General features: G+C 37.6%; 1 pseudogene; it reads right to left on the bottom strand.

Moving 5' to 3' along the window:
* Positions 1-9823: 9823 nt before the first annotated feature.
* LOC123477491 lies at positions 9824-10292 on the bottom strand (annotated as a pseudogene).
* Positions 10293-15438: the final 5146 nt, after the last annotated feature.

The following is a 15438-nucleotide window of genomic DNA, read 5'->3' on the forward strand; positions in this document are numbered from 1 at the left end:
GAATTCCCTTTTAAAGCTGCATTTAATGAAATTTTTTTTTTCGTGAAAATAGCCCAACCCGACACCCTTTAACAAGGCGAGATAGGGAGATAACTAGATATCGATCATCGCGACGGCTCTCAGAGACGCTTCGTGGTGATTCCGAGCGATGGCAGCCTAAATCTCGATGCACTTTTTTGCACGGTGCGATGCACTTTTCTGTATGCCGCGATGCATTTTCTGATACACACTCTCCACAGTGGAGTTCTCTGCAGCGCTGCCGTTTCATTTGTTTTTTCTTTTCTCTATTTTTATTATGTAGTTTATTGTTTCAAATTTATTTATTCATATAAATACAATGTTTTTACCTATTTTAAATCTTTTTTTCATTTTATGAATAACATATGAATACTCTAGCACAATGTGGATATTAGGATTCATGTAGTTCGGCAACGTTGCAATCCGCCATCTTAGGAAAGCCACACCCTTTTTAACAGGGTCTCTTATGGAATAATTTTTTAGTTGAATAATTTATAAATTGGTTAATGATAGGAAATAGTTAGACACAAGGTGACGAACTATATATTATTCTGGTAACATTAATAATTCAAATGTTTTACCGTAAGTGTAATGGAAGTAATTTTAATTAAAATGTTTGTAGAGTTCGTCTGCTGTTGGCCACAAAGAAGCACTGACGATGCCCCTACCAATTTTGTTTTTCTTGCTAGCACTATGAACAACACTATCCATATACTAGACTCAATAGACATAAGTAAAAATTTTATTTCTTTTTCAAAATTTTTTTTCTATTAATATATGCTAACAATGGATCAAAATATTACAGAAATGGATAGCCCTTACCATATACCGTATACTTCAAATTTAATCATAAATAATTGTATTTAATTTTAACATTACATTTTGATTTTCCTTGTGTTAAGAGAAATATAATAATTAGAATTTTATCGTTAAAAAAATAAAAACAATGCCAAAAAGAAAGACCCAAATTTTCGATGCAGTTCTAATAACGGGGTTTTCTAACCATGGGCATTTGGGTAAGCACCCGTGATTAAACAGGTGCCAGGAAAGAAAGAAAACCGGTTCAAATTCCTGATTACACTGATTTGTACCCCAGTTTCTCCACATGTAATTCACTCATTTTTTTTTTAATTTTTCGTCAATTATTGTAATTTTTTAAGTTTGTGCAAGGTAGATTCAGTTACACCGGGTATCTTAAGCTGAAATAAATTTCTTTAAAAGTATCTAACCGGATAGTAACCGATCGGTCATTTTTCAGGTAGGTCGACTTGGTTTAACGGGCCTCAGTGATACCCTACTCTCTGTTATACCGAAAATTTAAACAATTATTTTTGAGAAAACTATAGATCAGGAAAAAACCAATTTCATACAAACGGATAACTATTGATGAAGGCTATCCATTTCTATAAAATTTTTGCTTGAAAATAAAATAGACGATTGCCCCCTTTGACAAAGGCCCCCATGTTTGCTACAGTTGCGTTCCCCACCCCCCCCATAAAAAAATTTTGTGTCCCTCCCTAACTAATGCCCCCCTAGCAAATTACTCTCCAAAACTATAACAATTGATTTCTTCTAACGAAAAGGCCCTGTGTCATGTCCAATGGCTAGGTAGTTTACTTTCGTGGGAGGGTGGGGATGTACTGTAGCAAAAACGGGGGGGACATTGTCAAAGAGGGCGATCGTCGCTTTGCCCCCATCCATATCCCTTGTTTAATATTTGCAAGCTAGCAACGGGGTAGCTTGATGAAGCTAGGATTTGAACCCCGCCAAAACCCAAGCTTAACGTTCCGTACGGGTTAGCCTGATTCATTTTATTTCATTGCAAACAACGTTTGGCTAGTACAATAAACTTCTTTTTGTCATATTTTTATTGAAAAAAACACGCATAAATACGTTATTCCTCTCCTTGACTTAACATAGGGCTGTAATTATTCATCATGGGTTCATTGAAACGAATTATGTACAAGGGGAAAACGTAACATTCTTCGTGAGCATTTTACTGGGCAACTCTTCCCTAACGTAACGGGCAAGCAATAAAGCAAGGAAAAAGGTAAAACATGGACACTCAATTCAAAAAAGCCCAACAACTTCGTATTTCTAATTGGTCTCTACATTGAGATTATAGAAATTTTTTTGAAACATTTTCAAACAATGCGCAACTTCTTGTATTTGGCAGAAAATTCGATTTTAAGATGAAATGTATACTGCCCCTCTCTGATCAAGCCATCTTGGGATATACAGTACCCGCCCTTAGTGTTCGAACAACCACCGTTTTTAGTGTTATTTTTAACTTGGGCTCTTACGGCGACGAGAGTCTTGTTCGGACGAATAGACGAGAGGGAAAAATCGGGCATGCTGATGAACATTTTGTTTATCGTTCAACAAGGAACAGGGTATTTGCTACACATAGCTAAAAATTTTTATCACCTATAGTTGTTGAGAAGCATGCTAGTAAACAAAAATCCGAACACTGCGTTCGGCAACATGGGGGCTTATGGCATTACCATGCTATTGTAACGCGGGGAGTTACTTGAAGACCCGGGTAGTGACTAAGACACGTTTATTCACCGTAAACGTACACAACACTACAACAGATATAAGTAGACTGGGGGCAGAAAGGGACACATAAAAGTATTTATGCACTTTTGTGGACAGCAGCTACCGGGGAAAATACCCACTGACAAGGCTGCCGGACATCTCGGTTAGAGTTGCGGTCAATAGCTGATACAGGAGCGCCGGACGTGACAACTAGTCAATGGGGCCTCAATAACCGAGACACTATTTTTAAATTTTTTTTCTTATGTCTGGAATTTTTTTTAAAAAATTGTTTTCAAATTAGAGCATATTTTAAATCAAAGTAGTATATTAAGGGGAAGTATTTTTGGTTGTGACGATCAAGCAATCACGTCATTTCTTCCATGACATGCCCTACCCCACATAGCACAAGTCAGTACGTCGGATGTCCACCAGATGTCGAGGTTGGATATTACGTATATCCTGTTGACATCCGCCGGACAGCCCGAAATTGGACGTCCGACGGATGTCATTTTTTTTGGTTTGGACCACCCTAGACAGCGCCGTCAGACATCCGAAGGACATCCGAACGGACTTCTTACGGCTATAATCTAGACATCTAAGGGATTAATACATATTAGGGTTATTTATTCGTTTTAATGATTATTAAAATTAAATGTGGAAATAGATAAGATTGTTGTGTTATTATTCGATCTTTGTATTAAAACGCTTTATATGACCAGATAAAATGAACATGAAAAAAACTTCGCGCAACCAAATGCGGAACAGAAACTTAAAAAAACCAACAAAAAAAAACAGAGAAAAAAATAAAGGAAACAAAAAATCATTCTTCTGACAATTAAAAAAACAAAACATTGCAACATTATTGGGAACGCGAAACGTAAAACAAAACATAAAAAATAAACCAAAAACACTTTTTTTCTTCGTGAGTGGATGATGAGTGGATTGACGACGAGACTTTTTAAAACAGGGACCGTGCGTGGTTTGTCTTTACAGTTTTGCAGCATGTCGATCATGGTGGATTGCTTATCTGCCTCTGTAATCAAAAGCGTGTTACGTACCGATGCAGCTAAAAGATTAATATATAAACGAAGAAACGTAAGACATTTTGCGGTTAGCGGTCCCTGAGATGCAGTTTTTGGTGCCTTGAAAATAGCACGAGGTCCACAAGATGAATTTATTTGCCCGTTAAAGAACAACTTGGCAAACAGTTACGGTGCAAACGGGTGCTTGAGACTATTTGCGGTCTGTTGGAGACAACTTGCCCCTGAGACAATTTTTTGCATACTAGAGACCTTTTGGAAGCTTGTGGTACTTGAGACGCATATTTTTGCATGATGGAGACAATTTTGGTAGCTTAGGGTACTTGAGATGTATTTTTTTAAAAGATGGGAACAGTTTGCGGTTCGTTAGAAACCGCTTGCGAGTTCTGTTGACGGTTTGCTACCCAGTAGACTTGGAAGGTGTCAGGTCAACAGGATGTCAGCAGAATCACGGAAAAAAGCACCACATTGTGAGAGACTTTCAGCAAAAGAAAAAAAAAAAAAAAATTTTTTCTTTTTTTTTATTACTTATAAAGCCATCATAGTCTAGTCAGCGTAAGAAAAGAGAGGGGAATTTTTGCAATATTCATGAAACCAATATAGAATAATAGGGGAAAATGAGTACTTTTAATATCTACAATCTTTAAAATTAACTGTTCATGATATAGAATGCGGTGGGGAAGATAGGTAAATTAAATTTTATAAGTTTCTGTCATGAAATATATTGAAGAGTAATTTTTTACATCTATTATGGTATAGCATTTAATTTTTTTTATAAAGCTTAAAAGCAGACGACGTTTCATTGAAAATTATGTTTTTCTGCGTTTTTTTTCAATTTATAGTGCAGACGATTTGTGTTGCCGCTAAATTTACGAATTCATTTTTTGTAGTTTTTCCAAAACCGTTAATATATGGTTTTTGACACCACTTATATTACCTTAGTGTTTATCTTTTTGTACTCTAGAGTACTTCTTTGTGTAAAAATAACAGAATTATACTTTTTTTTAAATTTTTTTCTGTATTTTGCAACGATCCCCCATAACACAATGCAGTCCGTCAGATGTCCGACAGATGTCGGGGTCAGATGTTGAGTACATCTTTTTGATATCCTCCAGACAGTCCGATATGCGATTTGGATGTTCTATGGATGTAATTTTTTGTGGTTTTTACCGCTCTCAACAGCGCCGTCGAAAATTCTAAGGATATCTGAACGGGCTTTCATTTGGCTATAAATATGACATGCATTGGACCTCTAATCTTGAAAATCCAATAGGTTATATCTGGATTCGAATTCAGGTCTCCCGCACCACAGTCGAATATTATTCCACTGTGACAATCTACAAATATCCTATATATCATTTTCGAACAATCCAACCAAATTGTTGTAAAACACTTGAGTTTTTTTCGATAACAAATCACCATTAGGATTTGAAAGATATCTAGATGATGTCGAACTTAGGTTAAACCAGAAGTGTATAAATTGCAATTAAACAATTTATGCTAAATATTTTTTAAATTTTAAACTTCAGCATGATTTATTAAGTTTGAAGTAGTTTTTTATTATTTGAAATTAAAATCCTATCATAAGTATACTTGCTTTGAATAGTATTAAATGCCGAATAATATTTATTTTCTGTAAGTTAATTTCCAATGGCTTGGTTCCCGTAAGCTAAACGAAAAGCCTGTGCAAACAAACTCATGACTTACATATATTTTATTCATTCTTTGTAATAAATTTAAAAATAAACCATCCGGCAAATAGAAAACTACTCCTTTATTTTTTAAAATTTTTCGTATTAAATGGTGGACTTAAAATAAAAATACGTTCAAGGGAAAAATTTGAACACGGTTAAGTACTTCCCTTTTGGAAACCAAGAAATTTTGACAATTAATAATGAAACTTAGCGATCGGCCCCAATTAGTTCTAAACGAGTTAACCGCCCCGCACCGATAAAGTGCATTCGGGGCTGAATGGAGGTGCCACTTTTTCAACCGGAGTGGTGCGGGGAAAAATTTTAGGTTACGTTGCCCCGACGCAATTTTTAAAAAATGCCGTTCTTTTGGTTTCAGAGTAAAAATTGGGGCAAGCGGGTAGAACGAGCTATTATCGGGGTTGTTATCGGATCGATCGGGTGAAACAGTCAATCGATAATGTTTTTTGCATTGATGAATCGATTGATTGCAATTGGGGTACCTTCCCTGATTAAGTACCTCGATTAAACCCCAATTGAATTCGGGGAGAAGAATTTTCCACCCTGAGACACGCTTGGATGGCCCGAAATGAGAAACCCGATTGGCAAAAAAGCGCTCCAATTGGCTCGAGGCCGATCCTTAAATAAAACCTTTGAAAATCTTCTGGGCTGTTGGAAGGAGGTCCATAGAATATAATTTTCGCGCATGCATTGCATTTCCAAGGTGACTAGCCGATGGACATCCCTGGAACTACCCATTGAGTACATAGATATCTAACGGATTTTCGGCCATGATTCGGACATCCGACGGCAGAAATCTGCTATATGGGATTCGTCATTTTCATTAAATTTATCTGAATTTGTACAAGTTAAACCTTTACAATTTTTATAAGCTAAGGTACATTCCAAGCCATTTTTCTACAAGAACACCTTTTGGAACATGAACCAGAACATGAAAGTTAAATACTTTAAAACATTAGTAGGGTCAGGTGGTAGGTCGGTAGTTAATGGATGCAATCGTCCATATCTGAGATTCTAACCAAAATCACAAGGTATTAGGTTATTGTTCTCTCTCCATTCTTGAACTTGAAAATAAAGTTCTTAGACTATGATACTTTGCAGCTGCAACAGGGGGGTAAACATTTTGGGTGTACAAAGGATTGAGCACTACCCAATTTCTTAAGATAACAATTATAGCGAAATGTGAGTTGCTGCAACAAGGAAGGCTTTGTAACGTTCACTATCGTCATCTTCAACTTTCCTTTTTACAGGAATTTGCCTCAATGTATGGAAGTTAGTAAAACAATTGGTATGATGAACTGGAGTTACATTTTCTAAATCAAAACCAGTTTCTATACGAGAACTTACAGCAGCTGACCATTCATCAGCCCTCTCTACACACCGTTTTAATATTGCTATATGAACATCATTAGATTTCACATTTACCACAGAATTTTTTACTTTGTGTGAGGCTGAAATACCAGCAGAATCTCCACAAAGAAAGCAGTTTTTGTCGAAATCAAAACGTGATGGAAAATCTGAAACTCCTTGTTTTTCGTGGTTGACTGAGAAGTAGTTACGTTGTTGAAGGGTATCATTATTTTGAATTGCCTGGAGAATTTTCCGTTTGTTAGAATAGTTCTTTCTGCAATTTCCGTGATCGTATTGTCCTTCTGAAGTAATAGGAATGCTGTCACCCCTCGTCAATATTGCTGAGATCAATGAAATTGCACCCTTTTCACTCAGAAGTTCACTCAATATACATAACTTATCAACACGATTACAAATGACACAAACTTTGTCACACATCGTAAAACAAAATTATAAACATCACATAAAGTAAATGTTACTTAATTTTCAATTTGATGGAATACAGAACAAAAATTATTTGAAAAACTACATTTTCGTTCTCTTCCACTAAACGTTATGTGCTTATGCTTATGCTTATGCTTTTCAGCTTTTTGTCATACTTATGTTATTTTTTTCCCACAAAAACTAATTTAATTAAATTACCTATGTTACCCATTACTTTCACCGAGAGCTTTTTTATCGCAGTATCTACTCATTTTAAACTATTTTTCTGTGAATGTTTCATGAATATTGCAAAAATTCTAATTTTTAACATTGTTTTCGATTTGCCTGACTAAACTATCATCTTGGGTATGAGATGAGTTTTCTTGAAAATCTTTGGTAATTGGGTCGGTGAGTGAAGTTCCCAAATGGCTTGGTATCCGTTGCATTGCTATGCAAATAAAGGTACGCATTACATTTAGGGTGACTAATAAAAAAATATTTCATACCTTGATTGATAGCATCAGTTTGAAATTCAATTTCTTTCTCTTCTTTGAATATTTAGTTCTTGATCTACTTATTTCCAGATCATCATCTTGCATTGTTTTCGTTTCTCTGCAAATGAAATATTTTGTAACATGTGGTATTTTCAGTTGTTGATGAAATAAATAAAAATACTTTTGAATGTCTAAACTGCATCAAAAAAGTCTTTCTTCGGAAGCTGACATACTGATTTTTTTAAATATGAGCTCCCAAAACTCCATAGGTTTGACCTTTATTAAAAAGCTTTTAGAATTTGGTGAATGCATTAACAGAATAGCACCACCATCTCCAGCCAGAGCCCTAACCTTGAAAACAAGCACACGAATGAAAACTAGAATTTTTTATGAAACTATAAAGCTGTTTTACCCAATTGTAAACAACACCTTTACTGTAACAATGCGTGAACGATTTATTGAAACAGACAGGGGTAACCCAATTGTTAATAATCTGATTTTGAATAATTTGTAATGTTATAAATACCATTACAAGGTTGCAGCGAGACAACTAGCAGTTGAATGGCAGGATGTAACAGGAACTCCAATTTTGCCAGGAGTAAGAACGCAGCTTTTCGAGCAATTCAAGCCAGTCAATCAGAATTAAATCAACGAAACGAAACTGAGAAACTGTAAACAAGGGACCCAAAAAGTCCACAATTGAATATTTCTACGATGACCTGGATTGATGCCGTAGAGTAGATCCACATATAACAAAAGCTACAAAACTGGCGCACCTATGGCGAGGACTCAAGCCGAATTCAATGGAGAAAGTTTTGAGTTTGAAACCCAACTTTTGCGATAAATTTCTACAAGAAAACAAGCGGTATCAGAAAAATGACCTCCTGAACACGGAAAGAAGAATGGGCGATAAGAGGGGTTGGGAAGGAGGCACCGCCAACAGAAAGGGAGTGATTAGACTGGACTGAGAAAACGATGGAAGGACTTGGGGGCTGTCGCGATTAGGAATGCGTCAGGGACTTCCTCACGACAGAAATGGAGATCGGATGAGCAGAGAATCAGAGAAGAAGCGATCTCGGGAAACCAGGCCTAACAGACCCTACTAGCATTGCTTGTCCTGGAGACCTCCTATAGACGTTCGTTGCTCCCACCTACATCCGCCGTCTTTCGAGACGGTTTGGATGTTCCATGGACGTAAAATTTTGAACGGCCTTGGTATCATCCTAAATGAACGAACAGGTGTTGTTCCACGGGGACAAAAATTGGCCTTGGGAGCCCGTTACAATTAAGATGTCCCATCGATGTCCGAAAATAGACTTTCACAAACGGACTAATTTTTACATCCATGGGACGTCGGATGCAATAACTTTGTTCGCCATTTATGAAACATTTATTTGTTTCTTTTTTCTAATTAAAATTAAAATATTGCATGTAATTATGTTAATAATAAAAGTTTAATGAGAGTTTTTGATTTATTATTTAATATTATAAAGTAAGCTATATTCTTCTACGTAACATAAACTAATGGGTCATTCCATCCCAACTCGAATTTTTCCGTCGCGGAAAAAAATAGAAATGTCTGATTTTTTACAGTGTGTTCTTTATGCATCAATCATGCACTGTGTAAAATATCAGATTTTTAGTTTCAATAGGAAGCCGTGATATTGGAATCAAAATTTCCGGTTTTGCATTAAATTTGCATGCGGAAATAGTGATTTTTCACGTTTTCCGACCGTTTCTACTAACCGAAACAAAAAACAAAAGACATAAAAAAACGGAAAAAATTCAGGCTTTCGGAATCTTTTAAAAAAAATTAAATTATGTTTTATTAAGTTACCCTAATGCTAGTTTTTAATTTTTAATTTCAAATGCCTTCAGACAAAATCTCGTTGGCTGTAGAGACTTGAAATTTTTATAGTTAATAGATATCAATAACGTTTATCGTCATAAAAAATTTCATCGTCCGCCAGATCGGCGTGAATTAGTTATGATTAATTAAAAATGGAAATTCAGCCCTATCTTTTTACACGGGGAAGGACTGTCAGGTCGGAGAAATCAATCATCATGGAAGCCGCAACCCCCCATGGGATTAATTAGGCTGGGGAATAGGGCTAGGGAGAGGGACGGAGGGGAGGGAGCTGGGGACGTAAATAGAGATAAACTCAAAAGCATGTATAATCACATTTATTATACGGTTACATTTTTTGTTTATAATAGTAAATGAATGAAAAAAATTAAAGACTCATTTTCATCCATCAGCCATATGGCTTGAAAATTTATTTTCAATAATATCATATTCATTTTTATCAAGTTTAAACAGTCTATCACGAACAGTGGTCTTTTTAAGAGAAATGACTTTGATACCGCAACATATTTTCGTTTCTTATCCATGATGAATCTTTGGTCGTTTTGTAGCCTTCAACGAAATCAGTGTGACCGTTAGGCGAAAAAAATTCAACTTCAAATTCTTTGCTAACTACATCAATATTGGTAATTCGCGAAACATACCAGCAACCATCAGATTCATAAATACATGCCACAAAATCGTCCACTTGACAAGAATCAAAATCAAATTCAGCATTCGGAACAGGAAGAACATCAAATACTTTTAAGTCAGAATCAGGTCCTGAGAGTTGAGATGGTTTGATTTGAAAAGAGTTGATTGGTACGAAATAGTGAAAGGAACGTGTTCCTTTTACAGCGATAGCTTCATTCATTCTTTTTTCTATCGATTGCTCGTTTAAACTGACTAATTCTGAGCTAACATAAAAACACTTGATACCAGTGACGTTATCTGAAGCCCATTGAAAAAGATGTTGCGGCGTTGTTATTTGACTGTTAACGTTGCGCTGAAGACTTGCCAGTCGCGCTAACCTTTTCAATGTTACTCCAATACCATCGCAAGCACTTTTCCCGTGACAGGAAGCAAAGAAATGCCACTCAGCATCAAGGCCATTAAAATCTAGATTGTGCGCGCATAAGTTGGCAAAATTCTTTTTGTTTTTATACTGTGCGCCCGAGCCATCAGTAAAATATTTGATATTTTTCAATGGCGGATTAAGTTGTTTTAAATGCTGTAGAACTGGTTTCAAAAAGGAATGGACCGAGAGAGTATCATGCGTCAAGTGATTACTTATAACTGCCATACTGACACTAACGTCAGTTCCGTCTTCTAGTTTCATATATCCCAGAAAGGGTAAAAGAGTGGCCTGATCTTTAGCCCAATAGTAACCTTGAATCGAATCTTGGATTATCTTTATTTAATAATTGTTTGTGAGTGGCTGTATTTTGCTCGTGGCTCGTTCCTTTGTAGCAGACGAGCTTCTTGCAGGAAACGAAATTTTTCTCCTAGAAGAGACGAGCCAATTAAAAAGGAGGAGAATTCTAAATTATAGTTATTAAAACTTATTTTTTAACGTAAAGGAGTTGGTTGTCCATAAGAAGCTGCAGCCACAGCAGACCAACTTAGACACAAATCAGATGTTCGCCTTTGTGGAGAACGCGCATCCTTGGATGTTTTACTGCTCTCACGTTCGTCATCAAAATGGCCGCCGAAATTGATGCTGGGAAGGGGGGTACATTTTATTGTAATTTGCAGTTCTTAAACTATAAAAATCGGAGTAAATTATCATATCAACACATGCTAGAGATAATAAAGAATCACAAAAAAATATTTTCTTTTTAGTTTGGTGTATATTAGTAATCAAACAACGTACTCTAAAAATGTCTGTTTGTAGGCCTTCCCCCTCCCCCCCTAAAAGGTCATGAAACAAAATAATTAATTATGGTTTGAGTTTTCAGCGGATCTACATAAATTTTACAGCAATGGATAGGTAATAATAAGGGCTATCTACTCATTGAATTAGGAACTTGATTGGTGTATTGTTTAAAATTACAGCAAAGTTTTTTTAGTGCTCCGGCATGTTAAAATAGCAATTTCCATTTCATGTGGTTAGAAGAGGCTTCTACTTTGTGTAACCCTGTTGCTATGATTCCTCTGTGCGTTATGTCATATGTTAGTGTTGGAAAGTCTATCTGGATCTATGTGTCAATTTCGGTATGTTCAGTCTCTCCACAAATATAAAGCAAGTAAGCTGTTGTATGTATACTCTTTCAACAGGTTATGGGCCCTTATTTGAACGCATACTGTAACATAGAGAAAACTACATTCGAGTATAAACTGTGCCTATTGTTTAGCATGACTTCTAATCCAATCAAGGAAATGAGTCACGTTGCTAAGTTCGACAGCACGAATTTCCAATTCTGGAAGTTTCAGATCACCCTCTTACTAGAACAGCATGATCTGATTTAAATTGTCACTGGTGCATCCACTGCACCTGATCCAGCCATTGATGCATCAACTCAAGCCGTGACAAACTCTGCTGCCATTAAGAACTGGAACCAACGAGACAGTACTGCTAGAAATCTCATAGTCTTCAACAATGGAATTCCAACAGGCTCGTTCAATGGTAACATGTAAATCAGCAAAGGAGATGTGGACACGCCTGGCAGATCAGTATGAATAGGTTGCCTCAGAAGAAAAGAACTTTCTTCGGCAGAGATTCTATCAGTACCAGTTCAACAAGGAGCATGACATTGCTGCACGCATCACCATGATTGAGTCGATGGCAAAACAATTGAATGATAGGGGGGTGAGTTCTGACGAAGTTGACATTGTAACTAAGATTATTGTCACCCTTCCTCCCAGCTACAAGCATATAATATCAGTATGGGATAACATGGATGATAGCAAGAAAACGTTGCAGTCTTTGAGGTCACGGCTTTTTAAGAAAGATGCTCGAAACAAAGGTTGCCAAGAAGAAGATGGTGTCAACGCTGCGTTCTTTGCCAAGAAACAAGAGATGCCAAGTCAACAGTCTACATATCCACAATCTTCTGCTGCTTGCCTTCCATCACAGCCACCAGCTCAACATTCATTTGGTCGTGGACGAGGATTCAGAAGGAGAAACTGCAACTACTGTGGTGGAAAGAACCACTGGGAAAGACAGTGTTGGACAAAGAAAGATCACATTGAAAATGGAATCCCTAATGGATCTCAGCTACTACAAGCCCAATTTGCGGAGTTCAAGCCTCAAAGACAATCCGAGATTACGCTTTCACTACTCTCCCAAGTGGTATTAAATTTGAAGATAATTTTAAGGACAACTGGTATGTGGACTCTGGTTGTACTATTCATATGTCGGATCAGTTTCATCTATTTACAAATTATCAAGCGATTAAGAGTGGAAGTTGGCCAGTGAAAGGTGTTGGACATAATAACAACCTGCTACAAGCTAAAGAAATGGTAGACCTTATTATCCAGACCAATGTCAATGAAGAATGGCATTCAGGTATCCTAAAGAATGTGCTCTTTGTTCCTGATTTAAGCGTCAATCTTTTCTCCGTTCGATCTGCAACAAAAGCAGGCCTACTCGTCTTGTTCAACAATAACCGAGTTATCATCTAAAGGGGAGAAGATTTTGGCGGTTGGTGAAAGTTTCTCAAATCATCTATATCGTCTGAATATACGAAGTGCCAAGAACCATCATTCGAACCCTCCCCTTCGAGCTGAATATCCGAAGATGGGACAGACTTCAGATTGTCAACAAAATGCATTCCATGTGCTATCCAGATCAGAAGCTCAACCTCTTCACCTGTGGCATCATCGCTTAGGACACACAGACACAAAAACCATCCGGAAGATGGAGTCAGAAAAGTTGGTGGCTGGACTTATTATCAAACGTAGCGACACATCTGCTGCACCATTCTGTGAAGGTTTTGCACTAGGTAAACATCATAGGCTGCCATTTCCGACTGGAGGGAGAAAGCGAGCCAATAGGATAGGAGAGCTCATTCACTCAGATGTGTGTGGACCCATGTCAAAACCCTCACCTAAAGGAGCCCAGCACTTTGTTATATTAAAGGACGACTTTAGTGGCGACTTAGTGTAGTGTGTAGTGACGACTTAGTGTCTTCATATATTTTATCAAACTAAAATCTAAGAAAGAAGCACTTTTTAGACAACTAGTTCAACGCATCTTGGTAGAAACTGGCCATCACGTTGTCACCCTTCGCTCAGACAACGGTGGGGAATATTTCAGCAACACGTTTGAAGAATGGTTAAAAGGAGAGAGGAATCAAGCACGAATCAAGCGCCCCGAAGACACCAGAACAAAACGGAGTGTCGGAAAGATCCAACCGGATCATTGTTGAACCAGCCAGGAGTATGCTGCATGCCGCAGGTCTTCCAATTGAACTTTGCGAGGAGGCCTCCAATACTGCTGTCTACATCAAGAATCGAGTTGTGTCAAGGAGTCGAGAAGGGAAAACGCCTTATGAGATCTGGAAAGGTATCAAGTCAAATTTTTCTTATCTTCGAGTGTTTGGAGCAGATGCCTATGTTCATGTACCAAAGGATAAACGAACAAAATTTGATCCGAAGGCAATTAAGTGTATCCATGTTGGGTACTGTGAAACCCAGAAGGCTTTTAGACTACGGGATCCAGCCACTAGGAAAGTGAGGATCAGTAGAGATGTCCTCTTTAACGAAGAGAAATTCTGTTCTAATAAATCAAGAGAATTTAGTTTCAGCGATCCTCCATTGGTATATCCAGAACCTGCAGTGTTGGCTCCAGAAAATTCAATATCAGACTCATCTGGAACATTGCCGTCTGAAAATCAATTGTCTTTGAATCCAAATCAATCATCTGAAGCCCAAGAGTAACCGGTTGTTACCATCGATCCAGTTGCAATGAATCCTAGAAAAAAGAAACAAGTTACCATCATCACTCCCAGAGAGGAAAATCCACTTGGAACAAGAATCAGAAACAAACCCAGCCGGTGGATAGAAGAATCTCAAACTGAAAAATATGCTGGAATGGCAATACTGGATGTTGAAGAACCAGAAACGGTTGAAGAAGCTCTCAACTCAGCTCAATCAGAGAAGTGGATGGTAGCCATGGATGAAGAGTATCAGTCCCTTGTGAAGAACAACACCTGGACAATCTGCAGTTTACCAGCTGGGAGAAATTCAATCAGGAACAAGTGGGTGTTTAAGATTAAGACCGGTGTCGAAGATAGATACAAGGCTAGGCTCGTCGTAAAGGGATTTACACAGAGACCTGGCATTAACTAACAACGAAGAAACGTATTCTCCAGTGGTGAGACATGACTCTCTGCGTACCGTACTTGCAATTATAGCTGCTGCAAACCTTGAGATGGTGCAATGAGATGTAAAGACAGCTTTCCTGAACGGGGATCTTCATGAAGAAATCTACATGTTTCAACCAACAGGATTCTAAATTGAAGGGCAAGAAGATCTGGTGTGTTGACTGAACAAATCACTGTATGGTTTGAAACAAGCCTCGCGTTCCTGGAATGAGAAATTCAACAACTTCTTGATGCAGTATGGTTTCTCGCAAAGTAAAGCAGATCCGTGTGTTTACACGATCAGAACAGAAACCAAACTAACCATAATGGCCATATGGGTCGATTACGGAATCGTTTACAGTTCTCTACCATCGAGACTGGAAGACATTGTCCGCTACCTTGAGAATGTGTTTGAAATGACCTATGGTAACGTGGAGTGTTTTGTGAGGATCGAAAAAAGAAGAAATCGAGAAAAGGGCCTTATTCATATCAGTCAAGAAAAATACATCGAGAAGACCCTCAAGAAATTCCAAATGGAAAAATGTTATCCCAAATCCATACCGGCAGACCCGCATGCAAGATTGTCTAATGATGCAGAAAGAGACCCAAAGGATTCCTTTCCGTTTAGAGAAGCAGTTGGATCCTTGATGTTTGCGGATACTTGTACAAGACCTGATATTGCCTTTGCAGTGAATCAAGTTGCGCAATTCTCAA

Source organism: Daphnia magna, unplaced genomic scaffold, assembly GCF_020631705.1.
Source record: "Daphnia magna isolate NIES unplaced genomic scaffold, ASM2063170v1.1 Dm_contigs066, whole genome shotgun sequence".
Taxonomy (NCBI): domain Eukaryota; kingdom Metazoa; phylum Arthropoda; class Branchiopoda; order Diplostraca; family Daphniidae; genus Daphnia; species Daphnia magna.